Genomic DNA, 9759 nt, shown 5'->3' with positions numbered 1-9759 from the left:
GCTTGGATGATTGCCGTTATCGTTTACGGTAGAACTTTGATATGAGAAACCAAGGTGGTTCGAATAGAATCGATTTCCCGTCTAATTAGAGCAAGATTAACGGGCGCGAGTATCATTACTTGGCACTTTACCGGTCGCTACTAAACACGCTGCTATAACAGTAGCGCGACTGACAGGTGACCAAATTTGGTAGCGCGGTAAGAGCGCTGCTATTTGATAAACTGTCAACCGTCACCGATACGGAATAGAGCACTGCATGAGCTGCTTTGTCTCTTTCTCGCTGCAAAGAAATTAGAAAACAACAAGGCCAGTAAACGTCGAAATGCATGAAGAACGAAAGAGAAAGAGATTCTTCCATGCAGTGCCCAATGTAACCAAATTGAGATCCGAAAATAGTGACCGATACGGAAACAAGTGACGAAACTAAAAAGACAGCGCTGCGCGGATGATTAAAATGCTCGCGACCGATAATGATCACCCTAATAAAATCGATTTTGATGGGATCCACACATAAATCAAATTACAGTAGACGTTCGATAACTGCAAGTCATTTAACTGCAATGCTTTTTAACTGCAATTCGATAGTTGCAACAGTTTTGCAGTTATCGGACCGCTAAACTTCAAACTGATTTTTTTGTTAAATATCTTGGCTGGGCCAAAGGCTTGCTTGGCTAAAGCATTTGATGAGTTTGATTGCCTTTACGTAAGCGGTCGCGTGTACTCAGACGACTAATGACGGTGAAAGACCGACACTTGATTACAATTAATTGCATATTATTCGCCAACTCGGTCGTACGAAAACCATTTTTTTGTTAAATATCTTGGCTGTGCATATGCACAGCATATTTTTCGACATGAACAAATTGATATGAAATTTGCGAAAAAGAATCCACGTGTCTTGGAGGGACTAGAACCCTCAACTTCCTACTCTCTAGATAGCTGTGATAACCCCTACACAACAAGACCGCTTAAAGATCACGTTTGCGGAAAAGCCATCAGAATCCGAGTACCAGCCTCCACCGCGGTTAGCTCTCTTTTTTGCAAATTGAATATCTTTCGGATGCTTGATTTGTCCAATCTCCACATGTGCTTTACTATTGTATATCCACAGTTAAGCGAGTGCACATTGTTTATTAAACGAGAGGATCGCACTCCATGCCCCCAGTAACGGGCTGGGCGGAACGGTATAGAATGCGAATTCAATCGCACTCTGCTGTGCCAAAGGCTTGCTTGGCTAAAGCATTTGATGAGTTTGATTGCCTTTACGTAAGCGGTCGCGTGTACTCAGACGACTAATGACGGTGAAAGACCGACACTTGATTACAATTAATTGCATATTATTCGGCAACTCGGCCGTACGAAAACCATTTTTTGGTAAATATCTTGGCTGTGCATATGCACACCCAAAAAATCTGAACGTTGTTTCCACCTGAAAAGTACGTAGATCTTGTCCACCTGAAATTCACGTAACTTTCACCTGATTTTTGATAGAATTTTCATTCTACGTGAAAATCAGGTAAGTTCTACCTGAGTTTTGGATAGAGTTCACCGGACACGTAAGTTTCACCTGAATTTTCTGAAGCATTTGCAGTTACGTGTGCACGTAAAATGTACCTGAAAATTCAGGTGGAAATAACGTTTAGATTATTTGGAGTGCACAGCATATGTTTCGAAATGGACAAATTGATATGAAATTTGCGAAAAAGAATCCACGTGTCTTAGAGGGACAATTTGTCCATTTCGAAACATATGCTGTGCGACTCGGCGACAAGAGGGAAGTTATAAAGTTGGTAACCCTGATTTTTTACAATTAATGTCGATTGTTTGTGTGAGTGCACCGATGTCAAAAATAGGGGGCCGTTCAAAAATTACGTCCAAGGTTTGAGGGGGGAGGGGGGTCAGAGTTTTGTGACAGTTTGTGACAGGGGAGGGAGGGGGTTCGTCCAGAGGGGACAACGGATTTTTTTCATATGGAGTTTGGCAAGTATGACGGTACCCTCTTTTTGGCGCATAAATTTATACTCCAATGTCAAAATGCTCATATACTATTATAAATTGTGGTGGTATTTGTAAAAATTTGTATTGTTTACCGTTTTTACAAGAGAGAGTGGTGTCGAAAGCACATATTAAATTAAAGATCGCAACGAACAAAAATACACCAAATCCGTAAATATGTAGTGTTTTCACTTTATTCCTTACGCGAAATATGCAGATAAATAATTATGTTGGTAGAAGAAACTCTGTGCTGAGCAGAAACAGTTGTTTCTTGCATTATCAAACTTTGTGCGTTTCAGAACATTCTCACCCACTGCAGTGTTTATTTCTCATAGACTACGGCTTGGTGTTAGTGCCGTCGGCATTCGCTCGATTGGTGGCAACAAAAATTTGACAGCTTAGCACCCGCCTGGGTTCGTCTTATGTGACGTCCGTCCACAAGAAAAAAATACTGAAAGCATTTTAGAAACAACTTGCATTTTAAAAACATTCAAACTGTTAGTAAGGGACATAAATCACTATGTTATTGTGAAAATAGTGTACGAAAAAGATAAACCACAGTAATCGCTAAAATAAAAATGAGACATGTACGTATAGGGGGAGAGGGGGGGGGGTCAATTATTTGTGACAGGTTGTGACAGGAGGGGGAGGAGGGGGTTGAAAATGCCGAAAAACGATGGACGTAATTTTTGAACGATCCCTAGAGCTTTTCGCTGAACTTTTTTATTGTCAAATGCAAGTTTTGACAGTATTATTTATGTATGAGTGAAAAACATGTACAATAGGTCTATCGGGGAAGCAGTCGCAGAAGACAAATGTCATTGTTTTCAACGACAAAACGAAAAGTTTCAATGCAAAAAGCAATACATCATAACTTAAATCTATGGATTTGTGCCAATAGGGCACTGCACGGAAACATTATTTAAAAACTGTCACTTGTCGTATGGGCCTTTTCACGAGACGTTTAAAAACAGCTGATTTTATCGTCAATTGACAGTTCTTCTATGGAAGTGACAGCTTCGGACTTGCAGGCCTGTTCAGCGGTTGTAAACAAGTGCAATCTCGGCAGTGTCACATGAAAAGGCCTATTGAAAACATTTGAAATTGTGATACGCTGGATATGGAACGAATCTTTGCCGGAATCGAGATGAATCCTCGGTGGATTCAAGACAAATCCTGATTTACATTATTTAAAAACTGTCACAATTTGTCATCACATGTTACTGTTCACACTAAATCGAACTGCATAGTTTAAAAGTGTGAAGAATGAGAAGTGTGATCAAAGCTGTTACACATGCAATTCGACAAATATTGACATTTAGAACTGTCAAAACTAAAGTTGTTGTTTGATTGTCTGAAGTAGCAATTTGCTCTAATTTATTTATAATTTCTATCTAAAGCTGATTCCGAAAAAGTATTTTAAAGACAAAATTTTCAAAACGACTTATCTGCTTTTGTAAACAAAGATTCAAACGACGATTTGACGAATCTGATAGCTCTCCCACGCAAACAAACACCATCAACAGGTAGCGGAAACATTCACCTACCTATACTGCCGCTAACCGCAAGTCAGACTTATCTGTATATGGACGCCATATCCAGTTAAGTCTGACTTGCGGTTAGCGGCAGTATAGCTGGTGTTGGTTTGCGTGGAAGAGCTATCAGATCCGCCAAATCGTCGTTCGAATCTTTGTTTACAAAAGCAGATAAGTCGTTTTGATAATTTTATCTTAATTTAGGCTTTGAACCATTCACGCGATTCGTTTAACTTTTAGTTAAAATTTGACAGTTCGATAGTTATTTCTTCGTGGTTAAAAATAACCCTGCCCGGCAGGGTGGCCAGATTATATTTTGATAAATCGGTAGTTTGACTGTAGAAAAATCGGTAGTTATCGGTAGGCCGGAAAAGTATCAAATTATATGAAATGGTATATTGCAGTTTGCGTTGAGTTTGCCAAATGCACGAAGTTGCAGCAAACATGCAAAAGATCTTACATACAGTGTTGCTGATTAATTTATTTTTCAAGAAGATTATGTTATAATCGAAGTCGTAATGTTTTGTCATTCTATTTAAGCAATATATAATGAGCTATTACTCCACATTTAAAATATTGTGATAGAAAGTTATTTTTTTACAGGAAACTATGATAAAACTAATAAATAAAGTGAAAATGTTTGACATACTTCCCCTGAAAAGTAAGTAAAACATGTTAGCACCACTGCTCCGATGTACACATCAAACTAAAACTAACGTGAATCCAATGAATAACACGCCTAAAACAGACGAATCAGCATGAATTTTGACAGCTCGTTCCTGTGCAAGTTGCTTGCAGGTTGTCTGCAATGCTAATTTTATTTGCAAATCGCAATATTAGGCGCATTTAGCATCATGTTGAAAAAAATCATATGAAGTTTTTTAAAGATTTACATTACAATTGAGAAGTTCATTCTTGAGAGCCAGGGTTTATTGTTTGTTGATATGTACACTGAGGAAAATGGACGTATGATTTTCAAATTATGAAAATTTGCCACAAGGAATCGGTATGAATTTCAATATGTTGCCTTATGAATGATGATTTTCATTTAAAAAAAATCAAAGTGTGGCAGACTGGGTTCGAAACATGGACGTCGGGATAGGGAGGCCGGTATGTAGACCACACTCCCATCGACGCTTGACGGGAAGGTAACTGCGTATAAGAAGCACTGTTGGTGGAATAATCAGTCGAAGATTCATAAGGCGCCAATTATGAATTTCGATAGTCCAGTTCGCTGAGTGTACTTCACTATTGTAGCGCGCCCACCAAATCGGAACGCGCGTGTGCGACACGCGACGTGAGACTGATACCCGAATTAATTGTCAGAACGACAGTTGACATTTTTGTTATTAGTTTTGTTGATGAGTCTTGATAGTGAGATTACTGTTCACAATATTATAAGACTCATCTGATTCAAAAAAGCTTATTACACGTTCAAACTGCAAGATGAAATCAATTTAAGATGGCAAATTTGTGAATTCGTGAACAAAACGAATTATTTATTCACTCAGCACTCTTTAGAGAATTGAAATTTTCTGATGAGCATCGACGTCAACATAATTAATCCATTATACGAACACGACAACGTACACGTTAATCAACTTGACCGAAAATTAACCCATTCCATTGAAATGAATAAAAAGAATTATAAATTTGCATTTTTATGCAGGAAATGATTCTTCTTCCTAAATAAAGAGCCAATATAACTTACGTTAAATAACAAAGCAACGATTAATGTGGTTTAATAGGCTGCTGATAGGAGGGTCCGCAAATCAACACATTTTTCCTTTTACATTGAATTGGTATGTTTCTCTTTAGCGTGTAGTCGCGTATGAGAGAGTGGCTTTCCGAAACGCGATCTATTTTTGATTTTCAGGTAAATACCCAATATTAGAAGTAAAATCAGTAGTGATTAAGTTAAGATTAAATCAAATTACCTAACACTTTTCTAATTTGAATCTGAAACTAGCTACAAGAACAGAGTCCAGCAGTGTTCTTTTTATGTTTGAAATCTATTTCAGTATAATTATTACATATGTTGCTGCTCAGAAAAGTTTCACTTTAGTAAAGTGTATTGGTTTGCTTGTCATATAACAATGCATTTGCAAACAAAATTAATCTTTCGATTTATTTGAGATACAAATCCGCAGAACTAAGGAAGCGGTATATGACAGCTTCAAGTATTTGAATTTCAACAGATATTCCTAAAGATGAATCCTTCTGAGAAAATGCACATTTCACAGATTCAAATTCAATGTCGCAGAACAATCTAAATGAATGTTGATTTAACTCTAAGTTTTTCCAAAGTTATTGGCGGACCGGAGCGGAAGAATAGTTGAATACATTTGAATTTGATTGAAAAATACCACACTTAATTGTTTCTACGATTCAAAGAAAAGGCTTCCAATCTTACAGAAATCTCAATATCCATGGTTGGCAATGGCAATTTGATTAAAATTTGAAAAAAAACTAAACTGCAAAAACAAAATCTTGGCGGGCTCCAAACAATCCTAAATTCATGAAATTTAGTGAAAATTTTCATAGAAAAATGCCCATAACATTACTGTTCAAGTTACTGTTAAATGTTGATCAAACCTGAAGATAATTTCAAGTAATAAATGCAGATGATACTCGAACCATCTTTGTCAAGGATGCAGTAATATCCCAGCCTATGACAAGCCCGCTGTTATAATTGAAAAGCAACATGATAAAATAGTACCCGGGACATCCTGGTTACGATCTGGTAAAGAGCTAAACAATACGATGTAAGTAGCCTGGTAATATCACAAGAGAGGCAAAAGATAAAATTATTTAATTCTCTGATCCGGTCTTTATTATTTTTTTTGTAGGTTGGGATATGGATTTAATGCAAAATATCATCACAACAGATAAGACAAAATTAAGGTACATGCGATACGCTGAGATTTTTTTTTTCTGATGTTAGATTGCCTGCTAATTGACTGAAATCATTTAAATCTTTATGATGACGATCGGTTATAAGAAAGATTATGTTGACCGTGCTTTTGTTTGGCGGGTTGAAAATCGGTAGTTCTCGGTAGGAATTTTATAAAATCTTTAGTTTTCGAACTTGCGTCTGTGAATCGGTAGGTGAGTCAAAAATCGGTAGAACTACCGAGAAATCGGTAGGTCTGGCCACCCTGCTGCCCGGATAAAAATGTACTATTGGTTCAATAGTGTAAACAATTGAATTACCATACAATGTACGGTATACAATAGGATACATTGTTTCTTGATGGTTGCACATATTGTATCAACGCTGAGGATACAATACATCAACATATTTCCATATTTCTCTAATATAACAATACTTGCAATTGTTTTTGAAACGTTTCCGTACATAACATTCATATATTGATAACTTTTGAAAGTTTCTTATATAAACTATATAAGAATATTTGCCTCATAGCGCCAAATATGCATTTTTTCCCTTTAAATTGCATTGTTGAACAGTAAAGCTGTCACAACTGAGAAATCAAAATCGTATTGTTTTACTATACAAATACAATACAATCCATTGTATTTTGAACAGTTTTGTTCGGATATTTCAACAATATATTAACCATACACTCTATTGTGTGACGAAAAAAATGTATGGAAAAATCTCAGATTTTGTATAGTTACGATACTTAACAACCCGTACATTCTATTGCGAAAACTTCATTTACATTTGAGTATATGGTTCATAACAATGCATTCTAATGTATTTCTATGGTTTCATTTACAATATAATCTATTACCAATTTAATGTTTTAATAGTATTGTTACAATCAATTGTATTGTTATTCTACTGAATTTTTTTTTTCGGGTGCTCTGGAGCATGGTTAGATTTGACAGTTCGGTAGTTAAACTTTGTTCGCGAGAAAATTGGCGCCAAATCCATTTTGTTCCAAATAACTATCAATCTGTCAGAACTCAAATCAGGGTAAAATTTTTACCACGATGGGAAAAAAAACCATCGAACTGTCAAATTTTAACTAAAAGTTAAACGAATCGTTGGAATAGTTCACAGCCTTAGACGATCCCCACCAGTGCGTAAATAAAGCCAAAATAGCAACCTCTATCATGACGCGAACTCGCACCGGTCGTTGATAAACGGGTTTGGGAAATGTAAACGCGACCTTCGGTGAATAGCGAGTTGGCAAATTTGGCGACCCGCTCCAACCGTTGCCAAACCATCACACGGAAATATAGAGTAACGCATAAATAAAAAATGTGCCGCCTTCTGAAAAATTGTTCGGTTATTCATCATCAAAACCATTGTGATGGAGGTCAGTTTAGTTTGGATTTCAACTGATTGGCGGCGCTAGTGCATATGAAATAACCTGATAGGTTAGATATCTCGAAATCTGGAAATTTTAGAATATTGGCGTCTTCTACAAAGTTGTTCGGGTGGTCAAAACCATCATGATGAAAACAAGTTTAATTTGAAATACAACCGCTTGGCGGCGCTAGTGAATTGGAAATAACCTAAAAGGTTAGATATTTCGATAGTTGAAATCTTAAGAATATTGCCTTCTTCTACAAAGTTGTTCGGATGATTAAAACCATCATGCTTTCGTCATTTTAGTTAATAATACAACCGCTTGGCGGCGCTAGTACATTGAAATAACCTGATAGGTCAAATATCTCGAAATATGTAATTTTAGAATATTGCCGCCATCTACAAAGTTATTCGGGAGGTCAAAACCATTATGACCAACGCAGGTTTAGATTAAGATATAACCGCTTGGTGGCGCTAGTGTATAAGAAATAACCTGCTAGGTTAGATATTTCGAAAACTGAAATTTTTAGAATATTGCCGTTTTCCACAAAGTTGTTCGGGTGGTGAAAACCGTCATGATGCAAGTTTAGTTTTAAACACAATCGCTTAGCGGCGCTAGTGTATAAGAAATAAACTGATAGGTTAAATATCTCAAAATCTGGAATTTTCAGAATATTGCCGTATTCTACTAAGTTACTTGCCATAAGACGAGTTCGTACAATTCCATTTAATTCCACCACTTGGTTGTACCTTTGACAGATACTTATTTCGACTTCTACAGTAAGGCCATCTTCAGTATCTCGTACTTGACTTGATTCGATTCAACTCGAGCGCCAACGAGTATTGCGGTTTCAAACTAAACTTCTGGGTTTGACTACCCTTTTAAATCTTACATAATAACCAACCTAACAGATAATTTGGATAACTTTGTAGAAGATGGCCACTTTCTAACTCTAACGGATTTAGAAATATTTAACCTAACAGGTTATTTCTCATACACTAGCGCCGCTATGCGTATGAATTCCAAACTAAACTAGTCTCCATCATGATTGTTATGGCTACCCGAACAACTTTGTAGAAGACAAAATCTTTCTAAGTCTTATAGATCTCGAGATATCCACCTTACTAAAGCCTGTCCACGTTAAATTTCGGACACTGTGACAATGTCCAATTGATTTGTAACCATTTTATCACTTTGGGGAAGAATGAAAACACGTTGAACGAATCAGATAAAGCGGAGAGATTGAGCTGTCATGTAAATTGATCTTCTCAGTGGTTTGTGAAAATTTTAAAAAATCGCATTGGATGATGGGTGTCCGAAATTTAACGTGGACAGGCTTTAAATTATTGCATATAAGCTAGCGCCACCTAGCAGATGTGTGTCTAGCTAATCTGATAATCACAAAATGCATTACGTACATATTTATATTACAAAAGTTGGAGCGCGCTCTAAAAGATTTGAAAATAAATAATAATTTTTTCCTGATTTTATTTATTTCCGGTGCGAAGCATGATTGCACTTCAACAACCTTGATAGAAACAACCGGTGCGAGAACAAGTGCATAAATAAAATATGAACGCATTTCGTTCCTATACTAGACACTCATTTGGATACACATCGGTGGGGATCGTCTTAATAATTTACTTTATGAATTGAAATCACGATAATAAAGTATTAAAGCACTTTATTTCGCCTTTTGGGATTTATAGAGCTATTACAGAGCCAATATAAGGCTTGTTAGCTATGTGATAGCGCTATAGTCGCATGTACGACTTATTTATTTAAATATTTACAGTTTACCATGGGTAATTATGAAACATACCGATTTTTATTCCAGTTGTAGCTACCGATAATTTTAAACACGGTCTGGCCACTCTATGCAAAAACGCGCATTATTTATTTTTATTCATTGCCGTCTGCAGACGTCGCGACGATGCTAAACAAAT

The sequence above is a fragment of the Armigeres subalbatus genome, chromosome 1, assembly GCF_024139115.2.
Source record: "Armigeres subalbatus isolate Guangzhou_Male chromosome 1, GZ_Asu_2, whole genome shotgun sequence".
NCBI classification, from domain to species: domain Eukaryota; kingdom Metazoa; phylum Arthropoda; class Insecta; order Diptera; family Culicidae; genus Armigeres; species Armigeres subalbatus.
Note: the sequence above shows the minus strand (reverse complement) of the source record.